The 17,647-nt window shown below is 43.7% G+C and overlaps 1 long non-coding RNA gene across 1 annotated transcript in view; it reads left to right on the plus strand.

The window, feature by feature from the left end:
• The first annotated feature begins 10,967 nt into the window (after positions 1–10,967).
• LOC148146642 (uncharacterized) overlaps positions 10,968–17,647 on the plus strand; it is a 61,814-nt gene continuing 55,134 nt past the window's right edge. The window contains exons 1-2 of the long non-coding RNA XR_015760639.1: positions 10,968–11,094; positions 15,499–15,572. This is a non-coding gene — a long non-coding RNA (uncharacterized LOC148146642). The remainder of the gene's footprint in view (positions 11,095–15,498; positions 15,573–17,647) is intronic.

A 17,647-nucleotide genomic window follows, 5' to 3' on the forward strand; every position in this document is an offset into this window, starting at 1 on the left:
GGAGTGTGTGGCCAACGTGGCCTTGCCATCACATGCAGGTCAGACCAGACTGGGTTTAAAATTCCACGTAATGAAAGATTCAGTGAAGCAGTTGTTTTTTTGCAACCATCTGACAGCATCCATTCTTCTATTCTGCTGCCAAACTATAAGTTTAATGAATTAAATTTGACAAAGACAACTTCTGTCCTTGATTCACCCTTACTGTTCTAAACATTGGTTTTGTCCCGAGTTTAAGATTAACTGCTCAGAAGTTATTTCATTTATTTTTTTGCTCAGATTGGAGAGGAAGGAACAGAGTGACTTCAGTCTTCTATAAAAAAAGCTTGATCTGGATTCCAAAATGTATTATTCTTTCATGGGAAGTTTGCTAACTCACACATTTCAAAGAGTGAATTAAGAGTCAGCTACATTACTGTCGATTTGGAGTCTGTAGACATGGGTCTAGCAGAGTAAGGATGATAGGTTTCCTTCACAAAGAACATCAGTGAATCAGATGTTTTTCTGACTCATGGTCACAATTGTTGAGGTGAACTTTAGTGTATTCATTGAATTTAAATTCCACCATCTCCTGTTATAAGATATGACCCTATGTCCCAGAACATTAGCTAGCACTCCTAGATTACTCACTCAGCAATTTTAGCACAACGTTCATCTTCCCACATTGAGAAGCTCGTTGGGGATATTAGTAACAGTGATGGAATTGATGGAGAAAGTGACAGTTAGAGAGATCACAGAAAACAATTGCATTGACTACTCTTGTGGCATCCAACCCATGGGACCATCCATCCATTAAAATCTTTCAGCTTATCTATGCATGCAAGAATTATTCTGAGGAGGAAGAGTTGGGTTCTTGAAGCGTTGAAGGATCTCAAATGACCTGCTTTTATCTGTACAGTGTGATGTTGAATGAATGACTGCAAGAGAGTTGGCCTGATGTTGAGGTGAGAATGGAGTGCATTTACCATGTGAGCAGTTCACTGGGAGAAGCCCTGAGTACAGTACAACCATTTCTAATATAATGAACTCTCTCCTTGTTTCCAGGTTTCTGATGATTTATAGAGTCATAGAATTCCCATCCCTCCAATTGCAACAAGGATAGAACCTCCCCTGATCCTCACTTTCCACACCACCAATCTCCGGATACAGTGCATCTTCCTTGGTCATGTCCCCACCACCAGAGATATATTTCCCTCCCCACCTCTATCATCATTCAACAGAAACCATTCCCTCCCTGATTCCTTTGTTAGGTCCATGCCCCTTACCAACCCACCCTCCACTGCCAGCACCTTCCCTTGCCACATCCAAAGATTTTTCTGCATATTCAAATATCTTATCTACTGTGTCCTTTGCTCTCGATGTGGTCTCCTCTACATTGGGGAGACAGGAGGCCAACTGAAATGGAGCGTTACAGAGAACAATCTGGGACACATGCATCAAACAACCCCACCACCCTGTGGCTGAACATTTCAACTCCCCATCCCACTCCACCAAGGACGTGCAAGTCCTAGGCCTCCTCCATCAACAAATCCTAGTCACCCGACGCCAGGAGGAACACCTCATCTTCTGCCTTGGAACTGTCCAACTACATGGCATCAACATTAATTTTACCAGTTTCCTCATCTCCCCTCACCCCAGCCCATCCCTGATCCAACCCTCCAACCCGGCACTGCCCTCTTGAACTATCCTACCTGTCCATCTTCCTTCACCCATCCGCTCCACCCTCCACTCCAACCTCTCACTGTCACTGCCCACCTGCATCTACCCATCACCTTCCCAGCTACCACCCCCACCACACCACCCACCCCACCCACCCACATTCCTGATGAAGGCCTTATACCCAAAACATCAACTCTCCTGCTCCTTGGAAGCTGCCTGACCTGCTGTGCTTTTCCAGCACCACACTTTTCAATTTTGATCTCCAGCATCTGCAGTCCTCACTTTCTCATAGAATCATACTCATATAGCACGGAAACAGACCCTTCGGTCCTACTATTTCATGCTGATCAAGTTTCCCAAACTAGTCTCACTTGCCTACGTTTGGCCCATATCTCTCTAAACCTTTCCTGTTCAAGTACCTATCCAAACTTGATCTACAGATTTAACTATCTGTCTAAAGTGTTATTGGGCATAGCATAGACAGGTCACAATATTCATAGTTTTGATGTTGATAATTACGTGGTTGATTTGAACATTTTTAATTTTTCAGGTTGATTGAAATTCTTTTGTCTTGATTTCTTTCGACAGTGTCTGACTGGCTGTAATCAGAGTGAGAGGGTGTGTTTTTCACTTTAATTACTTTGAGTTGAGTTATTTAATGATTGTTTTCAAACTGTGACCTTCACAACGCACCAGTCCATACACTAGCACGCCAATCGACATACAGACGACAGATTACAGTCAGTATTTAGCCTCTTTTTTACATATTCAGTGGAAGTGTATAACATAAACATGCCTGCAACAGGTGGCCCCGTGTTGAGGGGGGCGTGGGGGGGGGGGGGTGGGGGGGGTGGGCGGGGAGGGGTTGGGTAATCAGCCTCTCAGCTTGTCCTTTTCTGTGTCTCTGTTTCAGGGTTCCCTGAATCTGTTCAAGTGTGACATTTCATGAAAAAACAAAGAACTGCAGATGCTGGAAGTCAGATAAACAAACTGAAACTGCTGGAAAAGCTCAGCACATCTGTGGAGAGAAATCAGAGTTACAGTTTTGTGTCCAGGGACCTTCTTCAGGATGCTCTTCAGAAGTTATAAAGAAGGGTCACTGGATCCGAAATGTTAACTCTGCTTTCTGTGACAGGAGTTTGCAGTCCTTTTTTGGCTGTAGGAGCCCTTTTCTAAACAATGAGTTGAAATTAAATTTCAATATGTCCATAAATACTTCAGGATCATATTACATTTTGAAGGTAGCCATTGCTAATTCAATTACTTTTATGCTTGTAGAGCTCACCAACTCACCAGAATACGTTCAACAGTCCTCCAGCCTGAATAATTAGGGTGGCACGATGGTTAGCACTGCTGCCTCACACTGCTAGGGACTCTGGTTCAATTCCAGCTTTGGGTGACTGTCTGTGTGGAGTTTGCACATTCTCCCAGTGTCTGCGTGGGTTTCCTCCGGGTGCTCTGGTTTCCTCCCACAATCCAAAGATGTGCAGGTTAGGTGAATTGGCCATGCTAAATTGCCCATAGTGTTAGGTGCATTAGTCAGAGGGAGATAGGTCTGGGTAGGTTACTCTTCGGAGGGTCGGTGTGGACTTGTTGGGTCGAAGGGCCTGTTTCCACACTGTAGGGAATCTAATCTAATCAAAGAATTGTCCATTCTTACTCTAGCCCTGCCCCAGGAAGTAGCTGGAGTTAATATGGGAGGCATGTAGCTTATGTAAGCTTTCCGGAAGAAGATCCCAACTGCCTGGCATATTCTAGCTAGAGTTCATACTTCCCCCCATTCCATTGGCAGATGTCCACAGATGTTTAATGGGGATGTTTGTTGTGGTGAGGGGTATATTGTACCACAGAGAGCCGTGAGATATGTAATGTCATTTATCTCAAGAGGTTGGAATGTAAAGGCAGCGGTGTGCTACTGAGACTTTATAAAGCTCTGGTTAGGCCCCATGTAGAATACTGTATCTAATTTTGGGCCCCACACCTCAGGAAGAACATACTGGCACTGGTGCATGTTCAGTGGAGATTCACGCGGATGATCCCTGGAATGGTAGGCCTAACATACGTTGAATGGCTGAGGATCCTGGGATTGTATTCATTAGAGTTCAGAAGGTTGAGGGGAGATCTAATAGGATCTTACAAGATAATGTATGGCTTAGAAAGGGTGGACACTGGGAAATTGTTTCCATCAGGCAGCGATACCAGGACACGTGGGAACAGCCTTAGAATTAGAGGGGGTCAATTTAGAACGGAAATGAGGAGACATTTCTTCAGCCAGAGAGTGGTGGGCCTGTGGAATTCATTGCCATGGAGCGCAGTGGAGGTTGGAACATTGGGTGTCTTCAGGGCAGAGATTGCTAAATTCTTAATCTCGCAAGGAATTAAGGGATACAGGGATAGTATGGGTAAGTGGCGTTGAAAGGCCCATCAACCATGATCGAATGGCAGAGTGGACTCAATGGGCCAAATGACCTTAATTTCACTCCGATGTCTTATGGTCTTATGGAAGAGCATGCATAGGGTGAATTGCCAAGGCTTATTTCCCAGGGTAGGGGAGTCCAAAACTAGAGAGCATAGGTTTAAGGTGAGAAGGGAAAGACTTAAAAGGGACTCAAGGAGAAACTTTTTCATGCAGCAGGTGTATGGAATGAGCTGCCAGAGGAAGGGATGGAGGCTAGTACAATTACAACATTTAAAAGGCATCTGGATGGGGACATGAATAGGAAGGGTTAGAGGGATATGTGCCAAGTGCTGGCAAATGGGACGAGATTAATTTAGGTTATATTGGACCTGGTGTTGGGGAATGAGCCAGGCCAGGTGGCAGAAGTTGCGGTGGAGGATTTCTTTGGGAACAGTGACCACAATTCTGTAAGTTTTAGAATACTCACAAAGATGAGAGTGGTCCTAAAGGAAGAGTACTAAACTGGGCCAAGGCCAATTATATCAAAATTAGGCAGGATCTGGGAAATGTGGATTGGACACAGCTATTTGAAGGGCAGTCCACATTTGATATGTGGGAGGCTTTCAAAGATAGGTTGGAGAGGGTGCAGGATAGGCATGTCCTGTTGAAAGCAAAGGATAGGAAGGGCAAGATTCATGAACCGTGGATGTCAGGAGAAATCGTACAACTAGCCAAGAGGAAAAGGGAAGTGTACATAAGGTCTAGGCAGCTAAGAACAGAACAGGCCCTGGAGGAATATCGGGAGAGTAGCACCAGTCTTAAATGAGGAATCAAACGGGCTAAAAGGAGTCATGAAATAACTTTAGCAAACAGAATTAAGGAGAATCCCAAAGCCTTTTATTCTTTTATAAGAAGCAAGCAGGTAAGTAGAGAAAGGATTAGTCACTAAAGGATAAGGAAGGAAGGCTGTGTGTCGAACCTGAGAAAATGGGTGAGATTCTGAATGATTACTTTGCATCAGTGTTCACTGAGGAGAAGTACATGATGAATGTTGAGATTAGAGATAGAAGTTTGATTAGTCTGGATCACATTGACATAAGTAGGGAGGATGTGTTGGGTAGGCTAGAGGTTGTTAAGATGGACAAATCCCCAGGACCGGATGGGATCTATCCCAGGTTGCTGAGGGAGGTGAGACAGGAAATAACTGGGGCCCTGACAGATATCTTTGTAGCATCCTTAAATACAGGTGAGGTGCCGGAGGTCTGGAAGGTTGCTCATGTTGTCCCCCTGTACAAGAAGGGTAGTAGGGATATTCTGGGTAACTACAGACCAGTAAGCCTGACGTCAGTGGTGGGAAAACTGCTGGAGAAGATACTAAGGGATAAAATCTATTTATATTTGGAAAAGAATGGGCTTATCAGTGATAGGCAACATGGTTTTGTGCGGGGGAGATCGTGCCTTACTAACTTAATAGAGTTCTTTGAGGAAGTGACCAAGTTTATAGCTGAAGGAAGGGCTGTAGATGTCATAAACATGGACTTTAGTAAGGCATTTGATAAGGTTCCCCATGGTAAACTAATGGAGAAAGTGAAGTCACATGGTGTGCAGGGTGTTCTAGCTAGGTGGATAAAGAACTGGTTGAGCAACAGAAGAGTAGTAGTTGAAGGGAGTTTCTCGAAATGGAGAAAGGTGACCAGTGGTGTTCCACAGGGGTCAGTGTTAGGGCCACTGTTGTTTGTGATATACATAAATGATCTGGAAGAGGGCACTGTTGGTATGATCAGCAAGTTTACAGATGACACGAAGATTGGTGGAGCAGCAGAAAGCATTGGGGACTGTCAAAGAATACAGGAGGATATAGATAGGCTGGAGAGTTGGGCAGAGAAGTGGCCGGTGGCATTCAATCCAGGCAAATGTGAGGTGATGCATTTTGGGAAGTCTAATTCTAGAGCAAATTATATAGTAAACGGAAGAACCTTGGGAAAGGTTGATGAGCAGTGATCTGGGAGTGCAGGTCCTTTGTACCCTGAAGGTTGCTGCACAGGTGGATAGAGTCATCAAGAAGGCATATAGTATGCTTGCCGTCATCGGACGGGGTATTGAGTATAAGAGCTGGCAGGTCATGTTAAAATTGTACAAGACATTGGTTTGGCCGCATTTAGAATACTGTGTACAGTTCTGGTTGCCACATTACCAAAAGAATATGGACGCTTTGGAGACGGTGCAGAGAAGGTTTACGAGAATGTTGCCTGGTATGGAAAGTGCTAGCTATGAAGAGAGATTGAGTAGGTTAGGATTGTTTTCATTAGAAAAAAGGAGATTGAGGGGCGCATGATTGAGGTCTATAAAATCATGAAGGGTATAGACAGGGTAGATAGAGATAAGCTTTTTCCCAGGGGTGAAGGATTCAATAACGAGAGGTCACACTTTCAAGGTGAGCGGTGAAAAGTTTAAGGGGGATACACATGGCAAGTACTTTACACAGAGGGTGGTGGGTGCCTGGAACGCATTGCCAGCAGTGGTGGTAGAGACATGCATGGTAGATTCATTTAAGACACGCCTGGAAAGATACATGAGTAGGTGGGGAGCAGAGGGATAGAGATGCTTAGGAATTGGGTGATACGTTTAGAAAGTGGATTTGGATCAGCTCAGGCTTGGAGGGCTGAAGGGCCTGTTTCTGGGCTGTAAATATTCTTTGTTCTTTGTTATCTGCTTGGCATGGACGAGTTGGACTCAAGGGTCTGTTTCCATGTTGTACAGCTCTATGACTCTATGAGCGTTAACACTGCACATTTGATAATAAATAGAGCACCACATTAGTTTCACAGAACCATCCAGATGAGAGAAAGCCAACCAGCCATTGTATACATGCTGGGTTTTGAAAAGGCTGCCCTCTTAGACACAGCACCTGCCTGCAGCTCCCCTCTCAACCTTTCCTTTCTCCCGATAACTCCCGATATACTAGCACTTAAAATGGCAGTGCTTGTCCGGTTGCATTGTGACATCATAAAGATGGCATGGTTCCCAGGAATGTTGATTAACAAATTGTTCTGGAAACAGCACATGGTAAGACTGAACAAGAATTGGATGTGAGGGATACCATCGGATTAAGGGAGGTAGTTTATGAGGCAACTTTGATAAGATATGGTGAGAAATCTTGCCAGGCCTTACCATGGTAGCTCCAACAGCTCAATGAAGGTCACATTGAGCCAATGAAACAGAAGATTCAGCCAGCTGTTAGATCCTGTTTCCCTTTGGCTGGCTTGTTGACTATTTGGCTTCTAGCACTCAGAGCGAGAAGTTCTTTACCTGCAATACAGAGGTGGTTCTTCAACTGTGACCCTTCACAATATACTAGCACTTAAAACCAGAATAGTGCATGAGTGCTCAATTCACTCGCACATCAACTTCCATTAGCATGTACCAACCAGAATAGCAGATAGTTTTCAATAATTTATTTATTTTTCTGATAGGATAAAACACATAAAATATCTGGCTGAGGTACCTTTCTGCTGAGAAGTGGAGTGATCAGTCTCCTTCTATTCTTTTTGTTCTGTCTCCTTTCTTGTTTGAAGATTCCCTGTCCCTCTACAGGTGTGACACTCCACGGCTCTCACGCACAGTCCCAGACAGTGACTGAACTTACATAAACAGACTGTTTTTTTTAATGCTGCAGTCCTCTTTTAAACAACACATTTAGAAGTTAAAAGATAAAAATTTCTATAGTACTTCAGAGTTCTGATGTGTCATGACGGTCTCTATTGACTAACAACAAATAAACATTGGCTGGGCTATCCCTAGTTGCCCTTGAGAAGGTGGCTGTGCACTACCTTCTTGAGCTGCGACAGTCTGTGTGTTGTAGGTGGATCCACAATGTCATTTGGGAGGGAATTCCAAAACTTTGACCCAGCTCTGCTGAAGTAATGAGAACATATTTCCAAGTCAGGATGGTGAATGGCTTGGAGGGAAACTTGTGGTGGTGGTGTTCCAATGTATCTGCTACCCTTGTCCTTCTAAATAGCAGAGTTTACCATTTTGGAAGATTCTATCTCTGGAACCTTGGTGAATTGCTTGGTGAGTCTTGGAATGATAATCAGGAATGAAGTTTAATGACTCCCAAGGGGAAAGTAAAGAAGACAGGGGGTGGAAGATAGATTGTGAATTATCAGAATGAATGTAACTAAAATGATAATGCAGAAGTCTTGGCATCAGACAGCACTTCAGAACAACTACTCTGTGTGCATGGCATATTCACAGGAAGTGCTCTCTTGTTCTGTTATGAGATCATATTTGATTTGGGTCAATATGATTGAGAATGGGTTGAGAATAGGTTAGTAGAAAGAAGGTGGAGTGTAGGCACAACCAGCGCATTTTCAAGGTGATTAACTGTTTCTAGTTAGGTTCTCCAAGGGTCAAGCAATTCTTCACAAACTATATAAATGATTTGCTTCTGGAAATTAATATTTTTAAATTTGGAAATCTGAATAACAAAGCAAGTTGTAAGATGGATACAAGGACAGGGTGGCATGGTGTCTCCCTGCAGCCTCACAGCACCAGGGACCTGGGTTTGATTCCACCCTCGAGTGACTGTCTGTGAGGAGTTTGCATATTCTTCCCATGTCTGTGTGGGTTTCCTCTGGGTGCTCCAGTTGCCTCCCATATTCCAAAGATGTGCAGGTTGGATGAATTGGCTATGCCAAATTGTCCATAGTGTCCAGGGATGTGCAGGCTAGGTGGATTAGTGATGGGGAAATGAAGAGATAGGGTGCACAAGTCGGTGGGAAGATCTTTGGGGGGGGGGTCAGTGTGGATTCAATGGGCCAAATGGCCTGCTTTCACTCTACAGGTATTCTATGAAAGAAGGTTCAAGAAGACTTGGACAGTCTGGGTGAGTGGGCAAGAAAATAACAAATGGATTATAATGTGAATGAATGCAGTTATTTCCTCTGATAGAATAAGACAGAAGGGCAGGATGTTTATTAAATGGTGAGAATTTGGAATGTGCAGGTGTGTGAAACGTTTTAGATTAGATTACATTACAGTATGGAAACAGGCCCTTCGGCCCAACAAGTCCACACCGACCCACCGAAGCGCAACCCACCCATACTCCTACATTTACCCCTATACCTAACACTACGGGCAATTTAGCATGGCCAATTCACCTGGCCTGCACATCTTTGGACTGTGGGAGGAAACCGGAGCACCCGGAGGAAACCCATGCAGACACGGGGAGAACGTGGAAACTCCACATAGTCAGTCGCCTGAGGCGGGAATTGAACCCGGGTCTCTGGCGCTGTGAGGCAACTGTGCTAACATCTTGTCCATGAGCCACATGCATGTGCAGCAAACAATTAGAAAGTCAGTTAGTACTTTGGTGATAATCACAAAGGGATTCGAGAACAGCAATAAAGATGTCTAGCTGCAGTTGTATGGAGCTTTTGTGAGACTGCACAATGTGTATGATGTTGGTCTGCTTATTGTAGGAAGAAAATATTTGCCACAGAGGGAATGCATCATCAGATTAATCGCTGGGATGGCATGATTGTTTTATGAGGAGAATTTGAGTTTTAAAATTTTGAGTTTTGAGTTTCAAAAGAGAGGCGATCTCATTGAAATTTACATTGCTCTTACAGAGTAGCTGCTCATTCTAGAACCAGGAAAAATCATCTAAAGTTAAGATGCAAGCCACTTCATAGAATCGCTACAGTGCAGATAGAGGTCATTCAGCCCATTGTGCCTGCACTTACCCTCCAAAGAACATCCCACCCAGATCCAACCCCTCTACTTTCTCCCTGTAACCCTGCATTTCCCATGGCTAATCCACTTAACCTGCACATCCCTGGACAGTATGGGTAATTAAACAAGGCCAATTACCTAAGTTGCACATCTTTGGACTGTGGAAAATCACACAGAACACAAAGAGAACATGTAAACTCCATACTGACAGCCACCCAGGGCGGGAATTGAACTGGGTCCCTGGCACTGTGAGACAGCAACGCTAACCACTGAGTCACCATTTCGTACTGACATGAGCAATTCCTTCAGTTAGATGGTGGTGAATCTTTAGAATTCTCTACCCCAGACGCCTGTGGAAACTCAATCATTGTCCAAATTCAGGACAGAAATCAATACATTTCTGGAAATTAATTACATCAAAATGGTATGGAAATGGAGCAGGACAGTGACATTGAGGAGATCATCAACCATAATCTATAATGGCAGGGCAGACTGAAAGGGCTGAATAGCCTACTCCTGTTTCTGTGTTATTATGTTATGTTGCACGGATGTCGAACTCACTGCTCTGACCTAAGGTATTTATAGCAATGCGTCAAATTCTCCTCATGTAAAACCTGCAAGTCTGAGGATTCAGGGCACTGAGTGGTTCATGCTAAACTACTGCACACTTCGCACTTAACAGATTGAATCACTCTCGGAATGCACAAGTCAGTCTATCGCAGTATGAGGTGCATTTTTAAAGGAACAGATGTGACAGAATTTCTCTCTTTATTTTACCTTAAAATCCTTTTTCGTTTTCTTAAGTCCTTAGACACTAAAGAATAAATCAGGCAAGGACTCACAGTAAATTATTAAATATTGGCTCAACATTGAAAGCAACATCATCATTTTATGTCTTTTATTTAAACTTTAGTCATGAATGGCTGTTTAGTGGTTGGCTTGTGGAATTTCAGTGTCATAACAAGGTAGAATGGATTTTCACGTTCAGGACAGACGATGACCAAAGGGATGATAGTTCAACTGAGCAACAATCTACCCCATTATTTTGGGAGGGTCTTGACCCCTGTGCTGTGCGCAGCAGGGAATTTGAGTTTCCATCCGTCTGTGTCTTTTTACAAGGCGTATAAAATTCGACACTTCATGACTCTGAGGGTTTCTCTATTGAGCAGATCTCAGGATCAAAGCTGTGCTTTGTTGCAGTCTGTAATGGATTTAGGTTCTGGCGGATTTGTGGATGAATAGATTTTCTCAGTTCCTCCTCCAACCACCACCTGACTCCGTGTTCCCTCTCCTCCATCACTAAGGTAAATAAATTACTGCAGGCGTGGTCTGATAGCCTGGGTGATCATTATCCCGAGCTGGGTCGCAGGGTGTAACATTCCATTTGCCTGAGGCCTCTTTCACCATCTGCTCTGCAAGATTCCTCTGGGTTCGAGTTCTTGGTTTGTGTTTCATCCCTTTATCATTCCCACTTGAGGCGTGAACTGGCTCTGGTCCATTACCTACTCAGGTTGGCCTGGAGTTTCAGAGGCGTCTTGTTGTCACTGATCAGTGTTTGTGCACTAAACAGATTTCAGAGGTCAATCCAAAAATTTCTTATTGCTTTTAAGTAAGAATTTTAGACATTCTGAACATTATAAAGGCACCTCAGGTACCTGAATGACAAATAGCAATTTGTGCTCTGGCTGATATTGTGTGTGTGGCTGTTTGTTTGAAAGTATACTGTTTATTATCCTGCAACAACATGGTTTATTTTTGCTTTTATTTACCCCTGACTAGGTTTGCCTGGCAGTGAAAGGTGTGTGATTTATTACATATAATTTTTAGGGTTTCCATTTCAAAGTAGTAGCATACCAATGTTGATGACTTTTGTGAAGGGTTTTAAACAAAGCTGTGTCAAACTGTCATAGAGTCATAGTCATAGACTATGGAAACAGACCCTTCAGTCCAACCCATCCATGCTGACCAGATAGCTCAACCCAATGGCCAACATCAGTATGTGTTAGGAAACCCTCGAGCACTCATGGTAAATTTTATATATTGCAGTGAGTTATCATAGGAAGAGTAAACACAGAAGGTCAATAGCATGTTTTCAGTATTGAATAAAAAAGGGTCATTTTATTTGGTTTTGAAAACCCAGTGATTGACCATTTTTAAGATTTTTCAGAGGAGAACTGACTCAGAAGCAAGAACAGAGCTGAAAATGTGTTGCTGGAAAAGCGCAGCAGGTCAGGCAGCATCCAAGGAACAGGAGAATTGACGTTTCAGGCATACGCCCTTCTTCAGGAATGAGGAAAGTGTGTCCAGCAGGCTAAGATAAAAGGTAGGGAGGAGGGACTTGGGGGAGGGGCTTTGGAAATGCGATAGGTGGAGGGAGGTCAAGGTGAGGGTGATAGGCCGGAGTGGGGGTGGGGGCAGAGAGGTCAGGAAGATGATTGCAGGTTAGGAAGGCGGTGCTGAGTTCGAGGTATTTGACTGAGACAAGGTGGGGGGAGGGGAAATGAGGAAACTGGAGAAATCTGAGTTCATCCCTTATGGTTGGAGGATTCCCAGGCAGAAGATGAGGCGCTCTTCCTCCAACCGTCGTGTTGCCATGGTCTGGCGATGGAGGTGTCCAAGGACCTGCATGTCCTTGGTGGAGGGGAGGGGGAGTTAAAGTGTTGGGCTACGGGGTGGTTGGGTTGGTTGGTCCGGGTGTCCCAGAGGTGCGCTTTTCCAGCAACAAATTTTCAGCTCTGATCTCCAGCATCTGCAGCCCTCACTTTCTCTCTCAGAAGCAAGAACAGTCTTTCTGAAAGAAAGAAGCTTTATTCAAAGCAGCTATGGGAATAGATTATCTCAGTTGTAACAGATCTACTTGTAAAATTTCCAGACAGGAAGATTTGGTTAGAAAGAGGCAGGTCTTTAGAAGATGAGAAAGTCAAAGCTCTTGGTTTTGTGGCTACTCATGTAAGAAAACTCCACAGGCTCTTGGGACAGAAATTGGGGAGGATCAGTTCAGTAGAATTTAAAAAATTTGATGCAGTGATACAATTTTTCTGGATTTGAATCACTATAAAGTAATGGTTTTGGGATATAAAACCTTTGGTTTTGCTGTGTATTTTCAGATTTTTCTGTGTTCTATGTCTAGATAACTTCGTTTAATTTTGTTGTCATGATTAGATTACATTACAGTGTGGAAACAGGCCCTTCGGCCCAACAAGTCCACACCGACCCGCCGAAGCGTAACCCACCCATATCCCTACATTTACCCCTTACCTAACACTATGGGCAATTTAGCATGGCCAATGACCACCTGACCTGCACAAGTTTGGACTGTGGGAGGAAACCGGAGCACCCGGAGGAAACCCACGCAGACACGGGGAGAAAGTGCAAACTCCACACAGTCAGTCACCTGAGGCGGGAATTGAACCCGGGTCTCTGGCGCTGTGAGGCAACAGTGCTAACCACCGTGCCGCCGTGCCGTCATCTTTTGTATAATAACCATTTGCTCTGTTATTAAGAAATCTCTGCCTCATGAGACTATATTTCAGTAAATGACCACAATGTTAACCAGAAAAATGGTACAACCGATCAATCCAGGTTATACTCTGGGACCTGATTTGTTCAGAAGTACTGTCAGCTGGCCTCCTGATACTAGTTTTCGATTATGTAGCATTAAGAGGTTAATGTAGAGTCATAGAGTCATACAGATATACAGCATTGAAACAGTCCCCTTGGTCTAACTTGTCCATGCCAACCAGATATCCCAAATTAATCTAGTCCCATTTGCCAACATTTGGTCCATGTTTCTCTGACCCCTTCCTATTCATGCACCCATTCAGACGCCCTTTAAGTGTTGTAATTGTACCAGACTCCGCCCTTTCTCTGGCAGCTCATTCCATACATGTATCACCCTCTGCGCAAAAGAGTTATCCCTCGGTCCATTTTAAATCTTTCTCACTCACCATAAACCTATGCCCTCTAGTTTTAAACTTCACTACCATGGGAAAAAGACCTTGTCTGTTTATCCTATCCATGCCCTTCATGATTTTATAAACCTCTATAAGGTCACCCCTCAGCCTCTGATGCTGCAGGGAAAATCATCCCAGCCTGTTCAGTCTCTCCCTATAGCTCAAACCCTTCACCCCTGGCAAAATCCTTTTAAATCTTTTCTGAATCCTTTCAAGGTCAACAACACCTTTTCTGTGGCAGGGAGACCAGATTTTGTTTTATATTTATTTTATATCAAGATTGTCAGATACAGTCAGAAAGAGACTTTTACACAGAAACAATTGGCTACACAGGGTCATGTCAGTGTATAGAACTGGACAAGGATCTGGGAAAATGCCAAGGCTTCAGGTAAATTGGTCATTTAAGGAGGCCAAAAAAAAAAGTCCTGCCTATTCAGAAGTTTGTGAACACAAGGCAAGAGTGAGGAAATATTGCAGCAATTTTAAAGTGTTGATGTTGGCGACTGAAGCAATTCAATAGATCGTAAGATTATCCACAAGACTGTAAGACATAGGAGCAGGAGTAGGCCATTCAGTCTATCAAGTCTGCTTCACCATTCAATGATATCATGGATGATCTGATAATCCTCAACTCCATTTTCCTTCCTTTACCCCATTATCCTAGAAGAGGAGCAGAGGGTTTTCAATGCAGGAAAATAGGGCACTTCAAGCAGCTTTTACAAGAAAAAAATCCACCATAAGGCAAAAATCGAGAGACTGTTTCTAAAAAAAAACTGTCAATTCTCAAAATCAAAAGAAAAAGCAATAAGTAAAAACAGATTTCTTCAGGGAATTCATAAAGGAAAATAGATATTCTGGTCAGTCACTCAGGCCCTAAAAGGCTTCAAAACAGAGTTGGAGCTAGGCATTGGTGTAAGCATTCAGTCTTACAAACCATTTACAATCGCTCAAAATGGGAGAAATTCAGCCATCAAGAATTAGACTGTGAGGTCCAAGGGGCACACTTCTTCAAGTAAAAGTTCAGATCAATACCACACTTACAGAACAATGAGACTTTCAATGTCTTAAAGAACTAAAGACTATCTTCATTGAACAGAATAAAGATCCAAGATGGCAGCTGAGTAGGAATCCTCAGCCAGAGCTTATTCTCTCCATCTATTTCTTTATGTTTCCTTCTCTTTTTTTCTGTTTTGCATTTCTTTCCTTCTTTTCTCTCAGCGATGTTTTGAACTCGCATCCTTTCATAGATGAAACCTCTTGGTCTCAACATGGACCCAGTGTAGCAATCCCTCGGCCTGGTGTAGCAATCTCTTGGCTCAGTGTGGTGGCCTCTCAGTCTGACAGCCCTGAATCCTGGCCCAGCCTGGTGGTTGCCTGGAAGCCTGATGTGTCATCTCTCGGTGGGCCAGTGTGTCAGTCTTTCCGCCTATCGTGGCCTCAGCTTGGAATTCCAGCCCTAAGTGGTCGCCTGGCCTCAAAAACCTTGAGGTGAAGCCTGGTACAGTCTGGAATCAAGGCCCAGTGGGGACTGGAGGCTAGGTGCCGGTGGGGACTGGGTTAGAAGGACTGTTATTCTGAACTTTTTATTTCTTTTTTTTCTATATTTTTCCCTAAACGTTTGTACTTAAGAATCTTTACCTAGGTGCCTTGATACCTAAGATGATGCTGTTATTGGCAATTTGTAAACTTTTCATTGTACTCATTTGTGACAATAAATCCAATTCTAATTTTAAGGAAATGTCTATGTTCAACTAGGACTTCAGGAAAGAGTAGTCAAAGTTCTACATCAAGGCAATGAACAGGATACCTACAGTTGTTGCAGAGACTTGGTAAGTTCAAGAAAGAATATTACATTACAATGTTCTAAGATGTTAAGTTAATCTGCCTGTACATTCCCAGGAGGGTGCCACTCCCATTGCTGGAGAAGGTTAAAGAAGAGCTTGATAGAATGCTGTCCTGTGGGGTCATATCATCAGTCAGAAAGCTATCCAGGGAGTAGTCCATCTGATGTCTTTACTAGTGTGCTCTTCACTAAACCAGACGTTAACAGCAATTATTGCCAATTACCCAAATTTTACAAGGTTTAACATGCTGCTTTAAACACCTTTCACTTGTGATCTCACCAGACTCCATGATAGTTTGGGTATTGATGTCGGGGTTTAGATTAGAGTGGTGCTGGAAAAGCACAGCAGTTCAGGCAGCATCCGAGGAGTAGTAAAATCGACGTTTCGGGCAAAAGCCCTTCCTCAGGAAGCATCCTGAGGAAGGGCTTTTGCCCTAAACTTCGATTTTACTGCTCCTTGGATGCTGCCTGAACGGCTGTGCTTTTCCAGCACTATTCTAATCTAAACTCTGGTTCCAGCATCTGCAGTCATTGTTTTTACCCAGGTATTAATGTCCTTGAAGGGAAGAAAGAAGGACTTTATTATATGGGTGTCATACACAGCAATACAAAACAGGAGCATGAAGTGCTGGCAGCTTTTGAATTAGAAATGCAAATTTTCTAAGATTGAGAATGAATCCACGTCCATGGACTTGATTTAACATCACATCAGACAACGCACTACTGCTTCAGTGTTGCTTTGGAGCATCAGCTTCATTTATATTCTGACAGAGGATTGAAATTCATAAACTTCTCACTTCAAGGTAAACTGTGTTGGTCTAAACAATCGACAATAGAGGAATTAATACATTTATACTTGTAATAATGCCGGTATTACTGTATTAATTTTGATATAATTGTACAAATTAGAATAGTACGAGTAATAGATGAGAATGAAAGGGAGACCAGAACCTGACCAGGGATAGGGAGGATGGTGAAAGAAGGATCCAAACAAAAGACATAAAGGTAAGAAGCAAACGTGAAGTCAGAAAAAACTTTGGGAAAAAATAAATGTGCAGAGTTTTGGTCTGTAGTCCGGTCATTATCTGTAATCTTTACCTACCCTTCCCTTTTTTAAATAGTGGATGGGGACCACCAAAGCATCCAATATTTCTCGGGCCACTTCCTTTAGTACTCTGAAATGTAGATTTTCAAGCCCTGGGGATTTGTCAGTCTTTAACCTCATTAATTTCCCTAACACTGGGAAGTTTGCGAGTGGAATGTCTCCTCGCCCGAGCAGATGTGGCACAGGCGAAAGAATTGGGAGAATGGAATGGAGTTCTGGTGGAAGCAGAGGAATTGGGAGAATACGCTGTTACATCGATGACTGCATTGATGCAGCGTCCTACACACAGGCTGAACTGGAGCAGTTCATCGACTTTGCCCACAACGTCCACCCTGCCCTCAAATTCACTCCGACACCTCCCTCCCCCTTCTTGAAATCACAATTCCATCTCCGGTGACAGTCTCTACAGACGGACGTTTGCTACAAACCGACAGACTCCCATAACCATCTGGACTACACCTCCTCCCACCCAGTATCCTGCAAGAACTGCATCCCATTCTCCCAAATCCTCTGCCTCTGCTGCATCTGCTTGGACAAGGGGACATTCCACTTGCGAGCTTCCTAGATATCCACCTATTTCGAACAAGGTGCTTTTCCACCCCGGCCACCCAGACACCCCTCCACCACACCACCTCCATTTGTTTCTGAATGCAATGATCAGTTTTTTTGTTTTGCTGACCTCTATTCCCTGTTCCACTGCTCTAACCCCCTCCTCCCAACGCAATAAAGACAGAGTTCCCCTGGTGCTCACCTACCACCCTACCAGTCTCCACATCCAATGATTATCCTTAAACAGTTGCCCCAACTCCAACTGGACCCCACCACCAAGAACATTTTCCCCTCCCCACCCCCTCTGCTTTCCGCAAGAACCATTCTCTTCGACATTCCTTGATTTGCACCTCTCTCTCCATCAACCCCCCCAAACTCTCAGATATCTCCCCCTGCAACCAGAAAAG

This window comes from Chiloscyllium plagiosum, unplaced genomic scaffold (genome assembly GCF_037043375.1).
Source record: "Chiloscyllium plagiosum isolate Xiang-an unplaced genomic scaffold, Cpla_swu_hap1 HiC_scaffold_20, whole genome shotgun sequence".
NCBI classification, from domain to species: domain Eukaryota; kingdom Metazoa; phylum Chordata; class Chondrichthyes; order Orectolobiformes; family Hemiscylliidae; genus Chiloscyllium; species Chiloscyllium plagiosum.